This window comes from Dipodomys ordii, unplaced genomic scaffold (assembly GCF_000151885.1).
Source record: "Dipodomys ordii isolate 6190 unplaced genomic scaffold, Dord_2.0 Scaffold90, whole genome shotgun sequence".
Taxonomy (NCBI): domain Eukaryota; kingdom Metazoa; phylum Chordata; class Mammalia; order Rodentia; family Heteromyidae; genus Dipodomys; species Dipodomys ordii.
In genome coordinates, this window is record NW_012267306.1 from 2,008,508 (window position 1) to 2,032,907 (window position 24,400).

The 24,400-nt window shown below is 38.7% G+C and overlaps 1 protein-coding gene and 1 pseudogene across 2 annotated transcripts in view; one reads left to right on the plus strand and one right to left on the minus strand.

Annotated features, from left to right (window-relative positions):
- Positions 1–20,854: 20,854 nt before the first annotated feature.
- On the minus strand, positions 20,855–22,460 carry LOC105992907 (annotated as a pseudogene).
- A 1,570-nt stretch (positions 22,461–24,030) lies between these two features.
- Mterf1 (mitochondrial transcription termination factor 1) overlaps positions 24,031–24,400 on the plus strand; it is a 6,717-nt gene continuing 6,347 nt past the window's right edge. The window contains exon 1 of one of the 2 annotated variants that reach the window (XM_013026089.1): positions 24,031–24,055. The gene's annotated coding sequence lies outside the window, so the exon portion shown is untranslated. The other variant, XM_013026090.1, reaches the window with a different exon arrangement.

Genomic DNA, 24,400 nt, shown 5'->3' on the forward strand with positions numbered 1-24,400 from the left:
AGGTAGTGAAGAAGAGCAGTTCATAGCATGGCAGCCAGGAAGCAGTAAAGAAAGATAAGAAGTTGCCAGACAAGAGATATATTTCTAGGGCAAGGGCACACTTCCTATGACCCACTTTCCCCAAGTAGGCCTTGCCTCCTAATAGCCTATTGAGCTATGGACTCATCAACACATTAATCCATGGATAAAGTTAGAACCCTCATAATCCAATCACATCTCAATGATTGAATCTACCTGTTGGGGGTAAAGCCTTAAAGACACAAGTCTTTTGTGGCCACGTCATACACAAACCATAACAAAACCATTTTTTTCCATTTTCATGCTTTTGCTTCCCTTTAAAAGACATTGACAGCTACCATTCACATTGAACATTTCTATCACTTTCTATGCAAACTACCCCAAACTATGTCCATGGTCTTCCCTAAAGTGCTTATATTCCAAACATCTGTATTTCAGATAATGACCTACTTCCAGTCTTCTCAGCTCCTCATTTTTTATTTACTCACCTATCATGTTTTATCAGGTACCATGACCTGTTGTGCTTTCTTTCCCACTATCTCTCTACCTCTTCCTATTTTTCTTTTCCATTGCCATCACATAAGAATTCAAGCTGATAAGTCTATTTAATTTCTTCTCATTGCATTCCAGTCCCTAGATGAACTACAGAGTTCAGTAAATCTTCCCACTATGAAATTACTTCCTGCTAGCAATAAAATAAACTTTAACCTCCCAAATGTCATTCAAAGCCTTCCATTATTTTTTCCAATTTTTCCTAACTCAGCTTCTCTGCCTCACCAACTTCTCATGAATAATCAAATTTTACACAATGCCAGAACATACAATGTAATCGTTTTTTCAAGACTAAGATTTAGGGGACATACCCTTAAGTTTATTTTGCAAATGTGACTCAAGTCCTTTGTAATTAGCATCAAACTAAAGGAAAAAGAAAAGTTTAAATACTAAAACTAACTATTGTAATTTTGTACTAATTCAGAGAAGTAAAGTGTTGATAAAGAAAACAGGAGGCAGCATGCTGATATACTGTCCATAGTTTATATAATAAGAAACTGAGGGCTGGGGTGTAGCTCAGTGGCAAAGCGCTTGCCTAGCAAGTGCAACGTCCTGGGTTCGATCCCCAGTACCAAAAAAAAAAAAGAAAAGACAAAAAAAAGTTAAAAAAAAAAAAGAAACTGAAGGCTTGAGAGGTTAAATTACATAATAACTTCTCCTCAGTTTGAAAATAAGGGTCCTAGTCAATTGGACTCCCAGTGATTTTTAAGCCTTACTCCATGTGACTAAGTTATGTCTCCAAACAAAATCAGTAGTAGTGATTGAAAAGAATAAATACATTCTTAAAGAATGTGGTAGATACAATTTAGGACAAATGTTTTAGAGCTTCAAACGCTAAGTATTTTGAAACAACAACTTATGAAACTACGATTTCTTCAAATTGGCCCACAACCTAATTAAGTATAAGAGAAGTTTAAGGTGTTAACTATTATAGCAGGTGTAAATATAAGCCTGATAAAAACCGAAGATACCCCCTTATTGCCCCCAGTCCTATTCCTCCTTCCCTGCAATGGGCCACAACTGGGCTTATGCTCCAAATGGAACGTTTCTGGCCTGCGGCCAGGATGTGTTCTCCTGTGCCTTGTCATCCTATCATCTTGTCAGCCTTTTGCCTGACCTTTTCAACCGTTTCTTTTAACAGGATAACAGCCCTCACCCAGGACACCACCTGGCAACAAGTCAAGGCCATCCTGTTCCTACAGGCAACTGGAGACTTCACTTTCGCTGCCTTGCCTTGCCCAGCGCAGATCTGGGCCCTAAAGACCCCAGGTCCAGTGACTCCTCGATGCCCCCAAGCCAGCAGGAAATAGCCAAAAGAACCGATGACACCTTTTGGCTCCGGTACTTTTTAACATCTCTGCTACCTCCTCCTCAGCTTCCTGTGATTCTAAACTTGGAAAAGTCTTATCCCCCCAGGAGCACCATGTGAAATGCTCTCCCTCATTACTTGACCAGCTTAAGTTTTTGCCATAACATTTGCCACTACCTGGTATCACTTGTTTATTTCTTCCATATTACACCAGAAATTCTTGAAGAACAGCGAAAATAAACATTTACTATTTCAATATTCCATTAAATAGTTCAGTAAATAGTCAATAAATATATATTCAATAAATATTTAATGAAATAACATTGCTTTAATATTCACTAAAACATAAATGATTTTTATAGTGAAACTGTTCCTCATTCTTTGATAGTTCCTAAACCAATTAAAATTATAGCAAAATGATGGGAAATGACCTTTACTTGTTTTTCTCTTCTTCTTTCTTGAGCAGTGTTATTCTATCTTTACATAATACTTCTTTTCAAATTTTATTTGTAATTCAATATATCTTAAATTGTGAAGCAAATGTCTTCCTAATTTCTTTTGTTTTTCTTTTCTTTTTTTTTTTTTGGGGTCCGGTCGTGGGGCCTGAACTCTGGGCCTGGGCGCTGTCCCTCAGCTCTTCAGCTCAAGGCTAGCCCTCTACCACTTGAGTCACAGTGCCATTTCTGGGTTTTTTCTTTTTTGCTTATGTGGTGCTGAGGAATCGAACCCAGGGCCTCAGGCATGCAAGGCAAGCGCTCTACCACTGAGCCAACTTCCCAGCCATCTTCCTAATTTCCAAATGAATGTTTTTATTGATTTATTTCAAAGTAAACTTACATTTATCTTGAAATGAGATTGTGTCACTTCAAATAGTCATATATAAATAAAATAACCAGCTTTCTTATTAGCAAGAATGAAAGATTTCATTACATTTTAGCATAAAGTTCAAAATTGCACAACTGGTCTTTTGACTACTCAAAAATCATTTAGAAAAAGACATACTATTTTAATCTTATTAGAAAACATATTTATTAGCTTTTTGGCATGTAAGTGGCTTAAAACAAAAGATTTTTGTTCTTTCTTACAATTCTGTGGGTTCAGCTGGGAAGGTCTTCAGGTCTGCCCAGCTTGTGGAAATGTGCTGGAGCTAGACTCACAATCTACCAGTAGTTTCATACACATCTGACAGTTATTAGATGAGATTAGAAGCCTACGATGGCATGGTTCCTCTCTAATCCATTTGAGTTTCAAAAGAGCCTAGTTTATATTTCTTCTTATGGTAGACAGGATTCAAAAAGTTGTATAAAACAAAAAGAAAAGGACAAGCCCCAGTATATAATTACTTTTAAAAGCTTTGTGCTGCATTTGCAATGGCTTAATCAAATGGCCTAGCCAAGCCTCTCAAAAATCACTGAGACTAGAGACTTTATAATGTCATTACTCATTTATTCAATAAATTAAATATCAAGGTACAACATGGGGAGATAACTGGGAAAGGTCCCACCCTTTCTATAACCCAGGATACTAAGTGATTGTGGTGAAGATCAACAATTGTCAAGGATAGAGTATCACCTGTCAGGATGCCTTCCACTCACCAGGATTCAATGGTCTTGGACAGCACATTAACTTTCTCTAAGCTATGATTCCTTGAAAATTTCATTTTGTAAAGATATGGAACATAGATGAGTTGTAGGTGGCAGGTTGTTCTGGCAGGGCTGATTTTATACTCTACTCTGGATCAAACTGAATGAAAGGCATGAAGAATTAATTTTATGTGTGCATAGCACAGGATGTGATCTGTGGGTTTTATTTATCTTATTTCATTCAATCCTCACAATATTGTAAAAGGTATCTTATTAGCAATCAAATGTTATAGCTAAAGGAATGGAGACTAAAGGAGTTGACATAATTTTTCCATTGTCACATGAATAATAAATGACAGTCAGGATTCAAACTAAAATCTGAGTCACTGTAGCACTTGACTATAAGTGCTCTAGATAAAATTATTAATAGGTGAGGAACAATGAAAAATTCTGAAACTTAAAACTATCCATCATATTCCATCAAGTAGATGTTCACTTTGAGCCAGACCACTCCCTGGCAGAATAGCCCCACCAAGAAAATAGATGTCTTCCAAAGAAGTGGAGGATGTAGCCAGGCGCTGATGGCTCGTGCCTGTAATACTAGTTACTTAGGAGGCTGAGTTCTGAGGATCATGGTTCAAAGCCAGCCCGGGAAGGAAAGTCTGTGAGACTCTTATCTCCAATAAACCACTAGAAAAACGGAAGTGGTGCTGTGGCTCAAGCGGTAGAGCGCTCGCTTTGAGCTGAAGAGCGCAGGGACAGTGCCCAGGCCCAGAGTTCAAGCCCCATGACCGACAGAGAAAAAAAAAAAAGAAGTGGAGGATCTGAGAAAGAGAGTAAAATTTTGAACACAAGAGGTCTATAGTTGAAAAGGACAGATCTAAAATATTCATTGAGGATGTTTAAGGTCAGGGAAGAGATCATGTGTGCAGGGAAAACTCCTCAGAAGGACAGCACAGCAACAAACGCTATTATTTTTCACTAGACTTGTGTTAGCCAGTGTTTAAGATATCACAGTGAATTTCAAAAGCTGCAAATTGGTTTCCTTATAATGAGCTCAATCTTCTCTGTTCACTATATCTCTCTCTTGCCTGATTATTTTACTTGGATTTTTCCCATCCAATTACTATCTACTCTTCTGGGAAAGGAAGAAGAATTGAGCCTACGCATTTCCAGGGCCCACTGTGTTGTTTTGCTAGCATTGTTATATTAAAGAACCGCAGATTGAGTTGTTGTGTAACAGAAATTTATTGTCTCACTAGAGTGGAGGACAGAAGTCAGATCCAAGTGTTATTGTTATAGGCTTTTCTGAGAGCTGTGTGAGAGAATTTGCTTCAGAGCTCCTGATGATTTTCTGGTTGTCTTTGGCATTCTTTGGCTGTCATACATGGATGTATCATTGCCATCTTTGCCATACATGACATTCTCTTTTTCTCAGTTATCATAATCTGTCCTCTATTCATGTTTGTCACTGTCCAAATTTCACCTTTTTAGCAACACTCAGCCAAGCCATCTCCATTCGTTCCTCTCTACTCATTCCCTCTCAGATCTGCTCTATCTAATTGGGTTTCATCTCTATCATGCTATACAATCTTCTCTACCTAAAAGTCTCTGATGAGCTCCAGATGGCAAAGCTATGGCTAATACTTAGACTTCATCTTCATAGATCTATCAGCAGCACTGGGTAAATATGGTGACTTGCTCTTCCTTGTGAAACTTTTTTCTCCTTTCAGTACATACTACACTTAGTTTTTCTTTTTCTAGCTGATCCTTCTCTTTTTTAATTTTAATTTTATTGTCAAGGTAATGTACAGAGGGTTTACAGTTATATACGTAAAGTAATGAGTACATTTCTTGTCGAACATTGTTAACCTCACCCTTGTTTTTCTCCCACTTTCCTCCCCCCCCCAATTCCCTCCCCAGGTTGTAAAGTTCATTTCCAACATATTGTCTTGTAAGTATCACTATCTCTTGTGTCTCTATTAAAGTATCATAGTTTTTATTATCTAGTTATAATTTTGGAGTGATATTATCCATTCATGTAGCATTAAATATCACTGATATACTGGTGTATATTTGTAACTCATCTGGGACACTTCCTGGACTATCCATTTGTTGTACTTTCATTTTGAGGTCTACACTTAAGAGTTCTCTGTGGTCAGAAGGTTAATGTCCTGAATATAATCATGGTCTACTACCCTGCTTCTTTGGATCTTTACTCAAAATTCTCATCTAAGTAGGTCTTTCTTATCCAAATTTCTACCCTGTTACTATATTCTCCTTTTGTGCTTGAGGGTGCTCATTTCTATTATACTATATATTATACTTATTTCTTATTATTTTTCATCCACACTAGAATACAAGCTCCTCAAAAGCATAATTTGTGCTTTGTACCATTTTTCTAAGAAATGCAAATGCAAAATTTTTTAAAGTTCATTTAAAATCAAGAAATAGTATTCCAGAAATGACATGAAGACATATGACATTAATAAAAGGAACTAAAGATGGTTAGAAGACAGTGATTACCTCTGAACAATGGTATTAGGGCTGACCTTTTAATGACCATGTATATGACTGTTTTTACAATAAAATCCAATAATTCATACCAAACCACAGTATAGGCTGGACTTTCAGATATTTTGTGAATATGACTGAAAAATAATTGAGGCTAGTTTGGCAGAATACATACAAAGAGAAAGAGAAACTACTATTTTGAGAAAATGGACAGGTTTGCACCATGTTGTCATGATGGTCTGCCATTCTAGTATCATAACATGCCAATCTAATTTTCAAGGTAAAGCACCTGTTGGCTTAACTGGAGTTACACAGGTGCTGAAATCTGAATTGAAGTTTGTTTACCTGAATAGAAATGACCTTCCTGGAAGAATTAATCCTCTTGGGCTTTTGTTCTAATCTTATTGTAGAGACAGATTTTCTCTAATACTCAGTGGAGACATTTTAGTTCTGACACAGAAATAGCAAAATAATAATAATAATAATAATAATAATAATAATGACAGTTAAGTGTATGGCCAGAACCTTCGTGTATTCCACTCTTAAGGTAACCCAAGGGAAAACAATATTGGGTTTTATTTTTTAAAGCTATTTGGATAGAATATCTCTTAAGAATTAAGAAGGTACAGAAATGGAAAGACAAAGGATGAACAAATGCAACAATGGTACTCACTGGACACTGTTGAAAATGAACTGCACAACTTGTGGGTAGGAATGAGAGGGAAACACTGGGAGAGAGTGAGGGAAGGGGTGACATTGTCCAAAAAGAAATGTACTCATTACCTGACTTATAAACTGTAACCGCTATGTACATCACCTTTATAATAACAACAAAATTTTAAAAAAGAATTAATTTCTTTGAAATCTTATTTTTTTCACAAAATTGTTTAATGTAAACAGGAAATGTAGCACCTTCATAAAGAATAAAATATGGTGATATGACAAGTACTGGTAAACCTGCCTCCTAATTTAAGAACAGGAGTGCTGCTAATGCTCCTGTCATTTCCCAAGTGCTCTTTTTCATACTCTGTCCTCAGAACAAAATAGCATTCTCTATAACTAACTTCAGTATTCCTTGCTATGAGTCAAATTAATTTCTTCTGTCTTTAGTCTCTGGATATGAGTATTTAGTTGCTTTCACTCACAAATAAGTGAATATAGGTATGGTATTTAAAGTTGAGAGATCTAGTTTCAAGTCCAGCTCTAACCTATAAATACGTTATTTAACTCTTTTGATGTATAAGTTTCTCGTTTACAAAAGATAATAATTTTGATTTCCAGCTTATTGGAAGACTTAAGTGAACTGCATTTATAAATCATTCATTAATTTTTTTTTTTGTGTGTGTGTGTGTGCATGCGCGTGTGCACAGGTGCTTGTTAGTATTGGGTCTTGAGTCTTGAACTCAGGACCTTGTGTTTTTTCTCTCATGGCTGACACTGTACCACTTGAGTGATACCTTCAATCTAGCTTTTTCTTTTTTACTGGTAATGAGAAATTGAGCTTTTGGACTTTTCTATCTTGGTTGGCTTCAAGAAAATGATCCTCAGAACTCAGCCTTCTGAATAGTTAAGATTATAGGCATGAATCTAATCATCTTCGTGGATAATTTACTTGGGGAATCAAGGTTTTGGTGTGGGGTTTTTTTTGGTGTTGAGGATTGAACCTGTGAATGATTTTTTTTATTGTGAAAATACTGTCAGAGGGGTTACAATTACATGGGCAAGATAATGAGTACATTTCTTATCAAACATTGTAGCCTCCTCCTTTGTTTCCCCTTCCCATCCCTTCCCATCCTCCTCCCCCCACTCCCCACCCCCCACCCTATGAATGATTTTTGATTGATTGTTCAGCTGTTGGTTGCCAGGGGAGTTAAAATCTATTCATTCATAAATTCAATCATTTTTAAAGACTGATGAAGAAAATCAATAGAAATGGCACATGAGTGGCTGGCATGGTGACACATGCCTATAATATCAGGATTTAGGGGGCTGAGGTAGAAGAATTGTGAGTTGGAGCCTAATCTTAGCTACATAATGAGTTCTAGGACAGCCTAGGCTCATAGTGAGATCTTGTCTTCAAAGAGAAAACAGAAGAAGAAAAGAAGGAGGAGGAGGAAGAGCAGGAAAATGAGGAGAAAGAGGAAGAAAAAAGTTGTACACAAGAAATGACTATGGAATATTCAAATCTATATTGAGATGAGATTATGCACATAGAAAGAGATAATGTCTTGGGAAATATTTCCTTTTGGTATATTAGTTTTCTGCTTTAACTAATAACAGAACCAGCAATGATAATAAAGCAGTTCAGAATGTTGACAGTCTATCACCATGGTAGCAGATTCTAGGGAACATTCAAGATGTATTATTCCAGAAATCCAAAGGCTGACTCCAACATTTGAAAAAAGAGACTTATTTATCTGAAGAGTTGTAAAAGTCAATGCTCTATACTCTTTTTTGTTGTTGGTGGTGGTCATGGAGCCTGAACGTTGTCCCTCAGATCTTCAGCTCAAGGCTAGCGCTCTACCATTTGAGCCATAGAACCACTTCGGTTTTTTTACTTACGTTGTGCTGAGGAATCAAACCCAGGGCCTCATGCATGCAAGGCAAGCACTCTACCACTGAGCCACCTTCCCAGCCCCAATACTCTATACTCTTGAATACTATGTAACATTAACTTCTTGAGAGAGAAAATCTTAGTGTGTAAAATTCTAAAACAGTTAAAGATGGATACTTTAACTACAAACATGGAATCAGTATTGAAAAAACGTAAGATTGAGAATTGACCATTTAAACTTAAAACTATTCTTTTGGTGGCAAATATGATGTTGATGCTAGAAATGATAATAATGATGATGACTGAGATCACACTATTGTGAGTCAATCAGGACAAAATATTATAACAGATAAATGTAAGTGCTCAATCATTTTTAGTGTATTTCTTGCCCATTCTTCTTAGAGATGTTACCTAATTTTCATGTGATATGCAGCCTATATTATAGTCATGCTTTGTGACTCACACGTTGTTGTAAAACATGCCATAGAGTCACATCATTAGATTAGGCTTAAAGAATTCTGAAAAAAAAGTTGTTTTTTTTTTCCAATCACCTTTACCTCTTATATCATTGACTGGACTATAATTACAGCATGCAAAACATTTGGATGAAATAGGAAGAATACATTAAAATGGTGGTTTATCCAAAGTATCAAACACTAGTTTATTGCAGTGGTACTCACTAGAAACTGTTGAAAATTATCCATGCAACTTGTGGGCAGGGACAGCAGGGAAAAACAGGGAGAGAGCTAAGGAAGCGGTAGCATTGTCAGAAAAGAAATGTACTCATTGACTGACAAAATTGTAACTCTTCTTTAATCGCCTTTATAATAACAATAAACAACCTCTGATTCATTGTTGTTTGATATTTTTAAAACAATTTCAATATGATAGTTTACTATGTGCACTTTTGTCTTTAAAATTATTTGTTAGCCAGTATTTTTTTGGTGGTAGTGGTACTGGGATTTGAAACCTGGTATCACACTTGCTCAGCTTTCTTGATTGAGTAGCACTCTACCACATGAGCTATGCACACCTCTAGTGCAGCTTCTTGCTGGCTATTTTGGAGACAAAGTCTGCCCAAACTGGCCTCAATCTATCTGGATATCAGCCTCCTGAGCAGCAAGGATTATAGGCACAAGACACGGGTGCTCAGTTGCTTAAAAACTTTTATTCCAGGGGATGCTAGTAAGATAGCTAGTCAATTCCAGTAATGTGGTAAGAAAATTATATAATGGTATTGGCTTTCAGCTGAGCATGAATTTTGAGTGACAAAATAAATTTTGGATGAGGAAAAAGATAGTTGAAAATTCTCTCGGTATGTTTTGTTAAATTTTAATTAATATTGTTGCTAGGAATGCTAAAACAGGTTACTCTGATCTAACTTCATTAATTTTTTCATGAAAGTGCATTTTATCTGAGATATAATAGTGCACACCTGTAATTCAAGCCTAGGGAGGCACAAGGATTATGAGTTTGAGGGCATCCTGGGATACATAGCAAGACTGTGTCTCAAAAATATTTTATCTGTTCATATAAAATATTTAGAAGTGATAGTCTAAGTATTTGCTAATTCATACTTTAATTTTCCTTTTAATGGGATAATCACTTGGTACTCTTAAAAGTCTTACTTCTTAGGACCTCCTGGGGCTTGAACTTGGGACCTGGGTACTGTCCCTGACTTGTTTTTGCTCAAGAGTAGCATTCTATCACTTCAACCACAGCCCCACTTCTGGCTTTGTGGTGTTTAATTAGAGGTAAGAGTCTTACTAACTTTCTTACCTACTCTGGCTTTGAACCACAATCAGAGCCTCCTGGATAGCTAGGATTACAGGCATGATCCACTAGTGCCACGCCTTCCAATTTGTTTTGAAAGCCTTCATTTTCCTTAACAATCTTATCTTTGACAAAATGTACTTAGGGACTTCTGTACTGTAACAGTTTGATATGGTTTTTTTTTTTTGTGGGGAGCGGAAGAGAGAATTTTAACTCAGGACCCCATGCTTGTTCAGCTGGTCTCTATCATTTGAGGTACAGTTCCAGCTGGGCCTTTCTTTATTTTTTTAAAATTTATTGTTAAGTAGTTGTAAAAAGAGGTTTCAATTTTCTACATCAGGTTATGAGTACAATGCATGTCCCATTAATTCTCCCTCCCATCTCTACCCACAAATTATGTAGCTCAATTTTCCAGCTGGGCCTTTTGCTGGTTATTTTGGAAATGAATTCCAGGAATTTTCTGCCAGACTTGCCTTGAACGAGGGTCTTCTAGATGTGAGCCTCTCAGGTGGCTAGGATTTCAAGCGTGAGCCACTAGCAGCCAGCTCATGGAAGGTGGTAGAAACTTTAGGAGGTAAGATTAATTATGGGAAGTAGGATTGGAGTGTGTTCTTGAAGGGTCCATTAGGTCATTGAGGACTATGAATCCTTCCTCTGTTTGCTTTCTGGTCACCATGAGGTTGGCTTTCTCCACCATGCACTCCTGCCATCATGTGCTGCCTTGTCTTGGGCTGAAAAATCTACCAGGCCAAGTAACCATAGGCTGAGGCCTCTGAAACTGTAAGCCAAAATAACCCTTTTGAAAAACAAAACAAAACAAATGTTGATTTCTCTGAAGCATTTTGTCACAACAACTGACAGATGATCAGCACACATACAGCTGTAAAAATTTATATATATATATATTTTCACTACTATGGTTGAACGTAGGACCTCATGTCTACTAGGCAAGTGCTCTAGCCCTTTAGCCATACACTCAGCCATTTTATTTTGCATTTTGTTTTCAGAGAGGGTCTTGTTAATCTTCCCTCCTGGTCTTGAACCTGAGGCCCTCTTGCCTTTACTTCCCCAGTCATTCGAATAGCAGGCGTATGTGCGCATACCCAACTATAAAGTCTTTTCCAATTTATTAATTAACATAGTATTTGATTGCTTGTTCATAATTTTTATAGCTCTATTAAGCACATCTTCAAATGTGTTTCACCGAAAATAATTTGTGATGTATACCCAGTACTCTATACATCAATTAGAGAGCTAATTTAGAGTCTCAGTCTCATAACTGCCTGTTCTAACAGGTAAGAGTCAGAATCCTGTTTTTATATTCTTATTCTTCTATATCAAAATTTCATAGATCCAATATAACATTTATTATTATTACTGATATTGACAGTAAGTATTTATTACTTTAAAGAATAGCATTATCAATAGAAACAGAAAAATTTAGCAGTTTTCATGATTTTGAAAAGAATAATGAAAGGAGTTACATTGATTATGATGCATTGTATTTGTAAACTGACAAGTTGAATTGAAACCCCTTTGTACAGATACTCACATATAATAAAAAACAGAAATAACTAAAAATTTTATTTGTAAATTGAAGAAGAAAAAAATATACTTAAAATCATTTTCTTGTGATATGATGATGGACTTCTTGCATGTTAATGAACTTAAATGTCTGTTATTTTCTGTCAACTTGCTATCTTTACTTAATATTTTCTATCTTGGAAATGTTAAATTTTCTGACATTATTTTTTGCTGTTCCTAGGGTTTGAACTCAGGCCCTGGACACTGTCCTTGAGCATCTTTGTGCCCAGGTGAGTCACAATGCTACTTCCGGCTTTTTCTGAGTAGTTTGTTGCAAAGTCTGACTTCAAGCCACGATCTTCAGAGCTCAACCTCCTGAATAGCTAGGATTACAAGTGTGAGCCACAGGCACCTGGCCTTTTTTTTTTTTTGTCGGTCATGGGGCTTAAACTCTGGGCCTGAGCATTGTCCCTCAAGTCTTCAGCTCAAGGCTAGCGCTCTACCACTTCAGCCACAGCGCCACTTCTGGTTATCTGGTTGAGATAAGAGTTTCACAGACTTTCCTGCCCAGGCTGTCTTTGAACTGCGATACTTAGGATCTCAGCCTCCTGAGTACCTAGGATTGCAGCCATGAGCCACCAACACCCGGCCTGGCCTGATATTTTTTAAAGTATAAAGAGAACACTTTTATTTCTTTTGAACATTAGTATCAAGTGTCCCCTCTCATACATTACTGTGGGAATTGAAAATTGGTTTTACCTCTGTGGAGGGCAATTTATTCTATTTACCAAATTAAAAATGTTCACACTATTCCATTTCAATTCTTCAGTATTTGTTCTATAGATAATCTTCTACATGTAAATGATAAAATTGTAGCAGTAGAAGACAGGAAAAATCTAAATGCTCATTTTTAAAAGAGTATCTAAGCCAATGCTAATGGCTCATGCTCACAATCTTAGGAATATGAGATCTAATAGCCATGGTTTGAAGCCAGCACAGGTAGGAAAGTCTGTGCAACTCTTGTCTCCAATTAACCACTCAAAATTTTAAAGCAGGGTTGTGGTTCAAGTGATAGCCTTGAGCAAAGAAGCTAAGAGACAGTGATCATGCCCTGAGTTCAAGCCCTAGTACCCCTATATCAGAAAGGAAAGAAGGAAGGACAGAAAGGGAAGGAAGGAAGGAAGGAAGGAAGGAAGGAAGGAAAGAAGGAAGGAAGGAAAGAAGGAAGGAAGGAAGGAAGGAAATGTTTAGATGATCTACTCATACAATAGTTCACTATGCAGACACTAGCCTTAATGATGATTTATATATGTACTGATTTAGGACAATCAAGAGTAAGAAATGAGAGAGAAGGGTGCAGATGGAAAGAGAGGAGGGAAAAACATGTATGAGTATGTTATAGATACTTGGATTGTCATGAGTGGACTCTCCAAGACAGTAGGTACTGTATTTATCTCCAAATAGGGAGTATGGGTAACTGAAGAAAGTTAAAGCATTTCCAATATTTCTGTACATATGTTTGTATCTTTGTACCATGTAAGTTTGTTCATAATTTTTATTTGTTTTTCTTTAACTTGTGTCCAAAGAGGTTTCTATTCAATATCTCAGTTTATGAATACAATGCATCTTGATCAACACCACTTTTTCATAAAAAGTTTTAAAAAGTAAAAATAAGTATAGCCTTATAACCTAGAATAAATAAAATAGTACTTTATATTTCCTCTTATTTTCTCCACCACTTGAAGAGGATTAATGTTCTTTTGTTATTTGACAAAAGACTAGACATTCCTACCATTATAACTAGCCTGAAATCCATAGCCATATAATCAGTGAAGACTTATATCTCTCAACTTTAAAATTTTAACTGAGCTACTTTGCAAATATGCCAATATAGTTGGGGCTCTCCAATTTAAAGAGAAGTAGGGATTCAATGGTCACAAACAATCTCTATGTAGGGCTGGAATTGTTTGAGTTAAAAACTCAACTTCTGAACTGCTCCTCTGTACTTTATACACTATTTCAGAGCAATAGCATAGTAAAATACTGTAATTACTCACTGAAGATGGTTGAATTTGTAACATATAAAATGTATAATATTATAAAATGTGCACCATATTTGTAAAAGTTATTTAGCTATCAACAGCAATAGGTTTGAAAGCTTATTTAACATTTTGAAAGTGTTTTTAAAATTTTAAATGCTAAAGTAATATATCTATCAGAAATGTTAATCCTTTAAAACAGAAAAAAGAATTAATGCTATCTTGCATTAACTGTATCTCAACTGTCTCAAATTCCATATTTTGTGGCTATTTCATTGAATTGCAATGCAAGTCAAGTAACTTCTTAAACAAAATCTTAAATCTAAGATTTAAAGGAAAATTAGTTTTTTTGTATACATTCTCACAAAATAAGCATGAATATACACGGACCAGATTAGCACCAGTTCACTGATGTTTTCCCTTTGCCATCCACAGGAGTTCATGTCAACTTATCTTCTAAAGATGTTTATATGATGGTACATTCATATAAAAGAGCTAGCACTTAATCCCCCAGAATGTTGTAATAATACATACCCTCAGAAGAAGGATGTCTTTGTTTCCTGGATCTTGGAGTTGTACAACATATGGTCTGACAGATTTTAAGCTCCAAGTATCTATTTTTAGGCATGATGGCTCTTTACCCTTATCTTTTAATAAAAGAAAGTATTTGTTAAGCTGACACTTGCTTTGACAATAGTTAGAAAGCAACTGGCTTTGTCAGTTTAGAAAGTTCAGTGAGATGAATAATTCAGACTGTAGGAGTAAAATATCTAGAGAAGAAATTTAAGTAGGGATTTAGATAATGCAGGCACTTAACTAAATGATCTTAGGATACCTGATTCACAATGGTTAATTTAAATATGTACTAAAAATACATGCAGATCACAAATCATGATTGTGACATTCTTAAAAGCTATACGGAACACATTCTTCCTGCATAATAGAAAAAATGTATTATGTGCTTTGAAACACTTGACTCCTTTTTTCTAAATTGTCTTCTGCTAACATTCACAGACTATCACTATTGCCATGTCAAAATAGAGAACAGAAGCTTAGGGTTCTATCTATTGTCCAAAAAACCTGAACATATCAGAATATTCTTTTTATTTTGAGATCAAAGTCAAGAATTGAAGTCAGGATGTCTCTACCACTTGACCCATGCCCACAGTCCTTTAATTTTAATATATTTTTCAGGTAGGATTTTATGCTTTGGAGTATGATTCTCTTGCTTTTGCATCCTGAGTATCTTGGATGACAAGTGTGTACCACCATGCTCAGCCATCCAGTATTTACCTTTTTTGTGTGTGCTGGTACTGGGCTTGAACTCGGCCTGGGCATTGTCCTTTAGCTTTTTTACTCAAGACTACTGCTCTACCACTTGAGCCACAGCTCCACTTCTGACTTTTTCCTGGTTAACTGAAGACTAGAATCTCATAGACTTTGCTGCTGAGGCTGGTTTTGAACTGTGAGATCTCAGCCTGCGGAGTAGCTAGGATTATAGCTATGAGCCATCTGTTCCTGGCAGTAGTTATCTATTTATCTTTAAGTTAGACAAATATTTGAAATTTAAAAACAGTTTTTCAATAATTTTCTAGCCATTATAAGGCTTGCTTCTTTATATTACCATAATAACTAAGTACAGGGATGCTGTGTTTTGAAACTCATCTTGGCACTGGGGGAAATCATATACAACAGTTTCTGCTGAGCCAAAGAAGAGAATAACTCCCTGGATTTCATTAATAGTTGGAAAGTTATCAATTTTATGAACAGAAATGCCATTAAAATATCCTTTGTATTTTTCTTTTGAAAGACCTCTGGCATTGGAAAAATGAATTTCTTAGTTAGCTAAGCTGTTACCCAGTATGGTTTTATGTACATTAATATAGTCTTCAATCTATGGTTGGGTTGAATTCCAAAATGTTAGTTGCTACTTATTAGGGTAGAATTTCCATTTAAACCAATGTTATAGACAGTGTAAAGGTTCTGAGAAGAGGAAACTGAAATAGTATTAAAAAATGGAAAAAACCAACCAATGCAAAACAAGAATCAAAACAGAAAACACCAAATGTGTTTACAATAATGCTTCTCTTATTGTATGCTGGTTTCTGAAGAATAACTTTCATGAGAAAATAAAGAGAATTTATATTTCATAGGAAGTTCAAAGCATTTACTAAGATTTCTATAGTTGTTCTTTATTTCTCTGTGAAAATTCAACTTTTAAAAATATATAGTCTTGCTGGGCACCACTGGCTTATATGTGTAAACCCAGGTACTTGAGCAAGGCTAAGATTGAGAGGATCTCAGTTCAAGGCCATCTAGGGAAGAAATATTCTAGAGATCTTTCTCAGTGAGAATCTGGATGCAGTGGCCCATGTCACTACATGGGAAGCCTAACATAGGCAGATCACCCCAAGTATGTGGGTGGTTAGAAAGGGAGACCCTATACAAGATCAATCAGAAAATATCAGGGCTAACGACATAGCCAGTAAGGCCCAAAAATGTAGTCTTCCTTTATGTTGATTTAAATATACCATCAATACTGTGTCTTATGCTAAATTAAAGCATGAATACGATCATGAGACAGGTTTGTGACACAAAGATACAAGACATGACAAAGGAGCTGTTAAGTTAGATTAATTCCCCACTCATGCCCATCACTAAGTGACACTGTTTATGCAGGACGATGTTGTTAAAATGGTTTGAACAAGGAGGGGAGACAGAAGAGGAAGGCCATTAAGGTAAAAGCTTGCTGTCCCTCTACCAGCAGCCAATTCCACTTTTGTTTCTCAGGTTTCTTTGGAGTAGAGCCTTAATCATAATGAAGAACAACAACCTGTAATTACTGGAATCAGGAGTGCAGGCCACAGTGGGATTAAGCCTTGAGTGCAGAGCTGATAGCTTAAGAATCTTTGAATTCTTCTTGGGAGAAATAAATAAAATTGGCCGCAGAACCCAGAGTTGAGACGTAACCAAACAGAAGGTTAAAATTAAGCAACTACTCTTTCGAAGGTGTAATATTTTTAAAAGTCAGCTATCCATTAGAATCATTTGGTGGGTATTAAGAAAAAAGAGAGAAAGAGAGGGAGACTGAGACCAATGTGCTTTGGGCATCATGTCACAATTAAATCAGAATCCCTGGGGGTGGGTATCTGGTTTTCAGTGTGTTTAAAAAGCTCCCTTGTGAAGCTACTGTGCTTCTGGGACTGAGATCTTCAGGGCCTGAGGTGCACACAGGTGAAAAAGTCAAGTATCACAGGTAAAAGTTAAGATGAAGCTGTGCAGGCTTCTGTGGGATATAGGTACTTTATGTTTGCGTGGCTTGGCCAGTGTCAGAGTGGGATCTGGATAGTTCAGTGAGGCTGGAGGGCAGTAACATAAAGTTGCTGGTTTTCCATTTTGTGTGAGGCAGCCCTACATTGTCTCTTTTGTGGTTATTTGACAGATTAATGACACCTACTTCCCTCTCCCAACACCTAGTAAGGGTAGCCCCTATTTCAGAGAACAAGTTGGGCATGGTGGTACATGCCTGCAACCCCAGCTGTGTAGGAGTCATAGTTCTGAGGAGTGCAGCCCAAAGCCGGCACAGGCAAAACTATGAGGCCCTGTCTGAAAAATAAGTAAAGAGGAGAAAGGGCATGGATGAAGTGGTAGAATGCTTGCCTAGCAAGCACAAATTGTAGTACCACACACTCTAAATGAATTAATATAGGTAAGTTAATGAGAATAATGTTATATGAATGTTCTCAAATATTTGTAGTATTTTTCTCTTCTATATTCTGCCTCTTAAAATTCTCAGTCTTTGGATACCTTTAATACAATAGTAGAAAGATAAGTTTGTGGTTACATGTCAATAGTGCATCAGTTTAATGCAGATATTGACAGATTATGGCTTATTTTCACATTTTTGAAGGACTATTACAATTGTTTAAAAAAGGAAAAAAAAAGATATGCAACACAGGCCTTTGAGCTTGAAATATATACCACCTGGCCCTTTGTAGAAAAAAACCACCCACTTTAGCCTAATATTTTCCCTTTCAAATATAGTTGCAATTTAAAACCACCATTTTAATAAAAATCAAGGAATAAATCTTCAAGCTGTAATTTCAAAACACATTGGAAATGAGAAAGCAGATGCTTTTAGACAAAGAATGTTTGATTCCATCTTGTAAATATTTGCTTCCTTTCTCTCTTCTTAGATAGATTTTCTTAGCAACCATTAAGAATTATTTCATGGCAATTGAGATTTAAGTCAAGCAAACAATCCCAGTGGTATTTATATTGTGTGGCTGAATGAGATTTAGGTTTCGTTTGGAAATGGTGTCCTGAGGTTGGAATCCAAAGCTCTGAGCTTGCTAGATACTCTACTGTTGAGCCACATCACTAGTGCTTTTTAATTTCATCACAATGATTATCATGATCACCATCATCATCATCATCATCATCACCATTACCACCACTATCATCATACTTGGTTGGCTTGCCTTCTCAGCTGGCACTCTGTTACTTGAATCATGCCCCCATACTGGTTACTTTGGATATGGAGTCTTGCAGAGTTTTCTGCTCAACTTGGCCTTGAACTGTTCTCCTGATCTCAGCCTCTGGAGTAGCTAGGATTTCAGGCATAAACCACCAGTGCCTGGTTAGCTTTCATTATTATTAAAATAGGTTTTATAGGTTAGGTATGGGCCAGCCTGGTTTGCAATATTCCTGTTTACACTTCCTTCATAGTTGGGATGCTAAGACCATTCTACAATGAAAAGCTTTTTGTGTTGAGCAAGGGTCTTAAGAACTTTTTTACTGGGCTGGTCTCAAACTGAGGTCCTTCTAATCTCAGCCTCCAGAATAGTTACCATTACAGGCATGAACAACCTCCTCTTCTTCCTTCCCCCCGCTCCCTCCCCACTGCTGATACTCCAAATAGGGTGGTCAGTTGAGAGTCTGTGAACTTCTGAGGGGAGAGTGAGTTGGGCAGGCACATTAGGCATTGTAGAATCATCTTCCACTATATGAGTAGAGGGAATTCACAGTGTAGTATACACTGTGAATTCAGAGCCTGGCTCTGAAATGTTTAAGTCCAGTTTGGGGAAGGAAAATCTTGAGTTTTTTCTTTTCTTTGGCTTAGTTTTTCCTTTCATTTCCTTTCCTTCTCTTTCCTTCCCTCCTTCCCTCCTTCCTTTCTCTTTCTTTCTTTCTTTCTTTTTTCTTTCTTTCTTCCTTTCCTTCTTTTTTTGAATTTGCTCTAATTACTATTTTATTTTCCTTTTCAATACTTTTAAAGATTCCACATATTATACAAAAATTCTGATAACATGTTTATTTCTCTGGAAACAACCATGTAATCATTAAAAAAGACATGTACATATATGAGATAGAAGTTTCCATAGCCTATAAAAGTCTCTTTGGGGGAATAAATGCAATGTGCTGATCATTCAATTGTAACTTTAAAACAAATGGCTTCCTTTCCAAACATGAAACTCTATACATTGAACTATCATCTGTGTAGGGAAAGCACTCCTACCCAGTGCAGTCCCCTCAGTTACTGCAGGCAAATCTGGTCCTCTAGAGAGACCCTCCACCCTTCAGCAACTCCTCAAATTACTCCTTATTCATAAGCAGGAGCAAGAGGACAGTCTTCCTAAGATGACTGAAGGAGACAAACATTTGTGGCGTGTTTACTATGAGTGCTTTTGTAGTGTGGACGAGCAGTGAGACCACTCAGTCTGCAGTGAAAATGTAAAAGATTTTATTGAGTGAAAAGTGCTGACACACCAGGACTGTACCTGGAGTTGGGAATCCCAGGAAATGCCCAAGTGCCAGCCCACATTGGCTTTTAAGCAGTTTTGGCTAGGGTGGTGAAGGGGGAGGTTGGATGTTGGTTTTAGCCAATGATTGTTATGTGAAATTCCCACCTTAGGTTTAAATTTCTGCCAAGGTTTTGCTGGTGGAAGACAGGGGAATAGAACAAAGGATTCAGTTGGGTTAGGGCTTGCATTGTTCAGAAAACAGTAGAAGCATAGTTACAGAGTTACAGTTACTAGCTAAAATAGATAGTTTGCAGGGAAGTCTTATCCACAGAAAGCACAGTTACATTTATATCTTAAAACCATTCATCATTCATTTTATACAATCCAAGCCAAATATTATATTCCATCCTTACTTCCTCCACCATATCACTTTTTGGTGCATTTCACACCCTCGTCTTACTAATTCCAAGAAAATATGCCTCCAATTCTTCCACTGCTCCCTTCATTACAAAAAAGGAGGGAACCACTTCTTCCTCATATTTCATGTCTGGAACAATCAAATATTACACCAAAAGACATGTAATAAATGCCATTTAATAAGGAAGAAGCAAAATTATCTGCTTTCATTTGACTTAAGGGAAAAAATGCACCAATGTGCTTTACTACATACTAAAATATCAAACAAATGCACCACATACTGCAACACTTTAATACTGTAAGGTTTTAGGTGAGGAAAGAACATGCAGGAGGAGGTAAAGGTGAAGAAAGAAAAGTTTATTGGGGTATGCTGCCGGGCAAACTCCCTGGTTGGGATCAGAGAGGTCGCACAGGGTCTGGTTGTAGGAGGTTTAAATGGCTGGGGTCAGCAGGAACTCTTAGCATGTAATGTAACTTGTTTTGCGAGTTTGAACAGTTTTGGGCTAGTGCCCCTGAAGAATGATTGGGACAGGTGGTGTATAATTGGGACAGGTGGTGTATAAGGCAGTGGCTTTTCTCGGTTGCCTCTGCCTTTCAGTGGCCTGTCAAATACAATGTGGTTAAACACAATACGTGGATATTAAACTTTTCAAACAGTAAAAATCATCTTCTGAAAGATCAATGGGCTTTCTATTGTAGCTACCTTTGTGTAACTTTATGAAATTTTCCCTCAAGGTCTGACACTGATCTTGATACTTGTTAGAAAGTTTGATGTAAGATAATAGCACCTCGACAATTGGAGGCTTAGATTATTCCGGTGCCTATCTTCAGAATCCATCATCAGAGGACTGCTCAGCATCTTCATCCTTTACTTCTCGGTATTTTCCCCAAAGACTCTCCTCCTAGATTATAGTTCTGCATTTCAACATTCAGTCTTTTAGCTAATTTTTGTGCTGCGAGCTTCACTTACATCTCCTCATTATTCTGTTTCTGCTGTTTCTGAAGAGCCAAAGACTTCTCCTATGGAGAGCAGCTGTGTAGGCAAATGGTGAAGTGGTAGGAGTCTCGTGGCAGTGATGTCACCCAGATGCTGCCTGTCCCTGTATGCACCTCATCTGAGGAAACAGGTGCTCTCCCCTCTGACAATGACCAGTTCAGTCATTCTTCTGTGATGGCAACAAGTTGGTTTTAAATTTATGTGGCAAGGACACTGGGTTTTGAGCTCACATTTCTAGCATTTCCATGTAATGAGGCTTCTCAGGAGTCCCACTGCAAAGGTCTGTTGAGTTCTCAGCACTCAGGTTTTCTTCAGAAGGGTGTTCAACTTGATCTGCAAGTGTGATTCTTTTTAACTTGTCAATAAACATGTTGTCAAGGCTGCAGGCAATGTCTTCTCGATCTGAAGGACAATGCTGGGGGAGAAGCTCGATAGATTCAGACCAGGAAGGTCCCTTGGCTCTGCTGCTGGACGCTGGACCCTTGCTCACTGTGTACTCAGCCTCCAGAGTGTCTCATTGCCTTTGTGAGCAGGACGCACAAGTTCCTGCTTTTCTGAGGTTGTTTTAGATGACTTGATGCTATTCACAGGGGAAGAGCCGGGAACTGGTGATGAAGTATCAAGGATCAGGTCAGAATTCTGGGGCTTATGTTACATTATTAGACTTTTGCCAGAAAACCACGCAGACATCCAGGTACAGGGAACAAAGAAAGGTTTATTGCAGAGAAAGGGGCTGGCAAGACCCCTTCTCACAAGAGAGAAGTGAGAAGAAATGCTGGCTGTTGTCTGAGGTGACCTATATAACCTACTGAGGCTAGAAGGGGCTAGGAGGCAGAGACCCTGGTGTGGGCCTCATCATGGTGGACTAGGATTTACAGCTGCTGCTCAAGGAGTAGTTAAGGGGCCCTGCGGCTGCCCAGGCCTGAAGGTCACTGTCAGGAGCTCTTGCTGCCTTATTCGGTAGCAGCTACCCCAGAGGAGTGCCATCCCAAGGCAAAGGAGTGCCATCCCAAAGGCTGATTATTTACTGTCTTTACTACATGGGTCTAGCCTTGCCTAGGAAGGGAGCGTGCCAAGCTGAGGAAGGGGTGTGGGGGGGGAAGCGTGTAAAGCTATGGGAAGGGAGCTCATTGGGCTAACAGCTTATCTACATCCACATCAACTCCTGAAATGGCTTTTTGCCTTAGCTTATAATCTAAACGAATAGGATGAAACAGTTCACTTTTTCCTCTAACCTCTTCACGTTCTGCAATGGCAGCTTTCAGTTTGGCAATAATGCCAAAGATCTTTTTACCTTTGTCGGGCAATCTGCAAATGAATTTTTCGTTGCGCGAAAGTCACTCCTGGCTCCTCAACATCTCCCTTAGCTCCATCAGACTCCGTGGGCCCCAAGTCCTCGGGCGCTGGGGCTGGAAGCCGCGGGGCAGCAAGGACATTCTGCAGGACCTGAGGCTGGCCAGGCCGTGGCGGGTAGTCGGCTTCCTCTGCAGGCCCCAAGGCCGGAGCCGGATCCTTGGCTGGAGGTGATTCCAGGGCACGGGCTGGAGTCGCCATTTTCCTGGAAGAAGCAACCTTCCTTCCTTCTTTCTTTCCTTCCTTCCTTCCTTCCTTACTTCCTTCCTTCCTTCCTTCCTTCCTCCCCTTCTCTCTTCCTCTCTCTCTCTTCCTCTCTCTGCAGTACTGGGGCTTGAACTCAGGGAATAGGTGCATTCGTTGAGCTTTTTTGTTGTTGTTTCTCTCAAGGCTAGCATTCTACTACTTTAGGCACAGCTCCACTTCTGGGCTTTTGGTGATTAATTGGAGATGAGAGTCTCACAAGATTTTCCCGCCCAAGATGGTTTCCAACTGTGTTCCTTCAGTCTCAGCTGGGTTAACTTTTATATTAAAAACAAAACAAAAACAATAAAAAAATCCTAATCAGTCGGTCACCAGCGACCCATGACTTTAGTAATCCCAGCCATTCAGGGGACTAAGACCCAGAGGATAGCAGTTGGAAGCCAGCCCAAGCAGAAAAGTCTGCAAGGCTCTATATCCAAAATAGCTAACGAAAAGCCTGGCTAGTAGCATGCTCAAGTGATACAGTGTCATCAAAGGAAGCAAGTCAAACAAGTGCAAGACTCCAAGTTAAAGCCCCAGTACCAATTTCCTTTACTTATATCGCTAACAACAAACTTAGGTGATATACATAATAAATATGAAATAATTCTTGATATCTTCCCCTACAACAAAGCATATGCTAGAAATCACAGCCAGCTTAGTGCTCCAGGAAGTGTAAGGCATGCATATTTTTGCTGCCATCTATTCAGTTTACATATTCTTATGTGTAAAATGAGAAGGTCTTCATGAACTCAGAAGTCTTCTTCAAGTTTAAAATTTAATGATTTCAAAAAAACACCGCCCGGTTTTAAAGTTTTACATTATGGTTGTAAAACAGTTGGTGCATGTCAGTTTATACACTTGAACCTAAACAATTATTTTTCAGTTTTTTTTTTCCTTTTGACCTGGAGGGGAACTGCAGTGAGTAGTTTCACTTACTAGGTTACCTGATTATTAGACATTTAAATTCCCCAAGATCAATGTTTAGTTTTAACAAAGCAACAAAACCAGAAAGTTGGCATCATCAAGTGTCAACAACAAGTCAAATGGTGGGGGGGGGTCGTCTCAAGAGGAAGAATGAGGAGAAAAACGAATTGGTTCATTGCCACAGGAAAAAAGTCCTCCAGAATGAAGTCTGGGGCCTTCCCGACCTTCACCATCCGCGCCGGCCCGGTCCAGCCCTTACGGCAGTCTCCTGGCGCCCTCTGCTGGCCTCCTCGAGACGTACCAGTGAGGACGGAGCCGCGCCCGCCTGGGGGCGCAGAACGGATGGCGTCACTGCCGCGCGCTGCCACGACCGGTAGTTAGTGTCCTCCACTTCCGTGCTCTGGGTCCCGCTTAGTGTACTAGAGGCGGAGGTAAAAGCTAGCGCCTCCTGCGCTTTTCGTTTTCTTGGCCAGTGTGCTGCTCAGCGTGGGAGCCTCGCCGTCTGTCTGTGCGTTGTTGTTTGTGGGGTGGTTTTGTGAGTCCGAGGAGGGAAGGAAGCGGGGGCGGGAGGGGTCTGAGTTCGAGGTGAGCCCGCGCGTCTCCTCGCGGCGGCCGCTGCTCCGGCGCGGGCTCGGTGCCCGGCCCAGCCAGCCACGGGAGAGCCGACCCCGAGCCGCTTCCGCCGCGCGAACTTGTTTTCGAGGGTCTAATCCTGTCTCTTAAATTGTGGAGGTTTAAGGAAGACAAGATGGAAAGCCTGCAGCTCTGGGGGTTCCGCTGTCCCCCCTTCCCCCTCCCCTCTGCTCCTCCCCTCCCCTCCCCTCCCCTCCTCCTCCCCCTCCCCCCTCTCCCT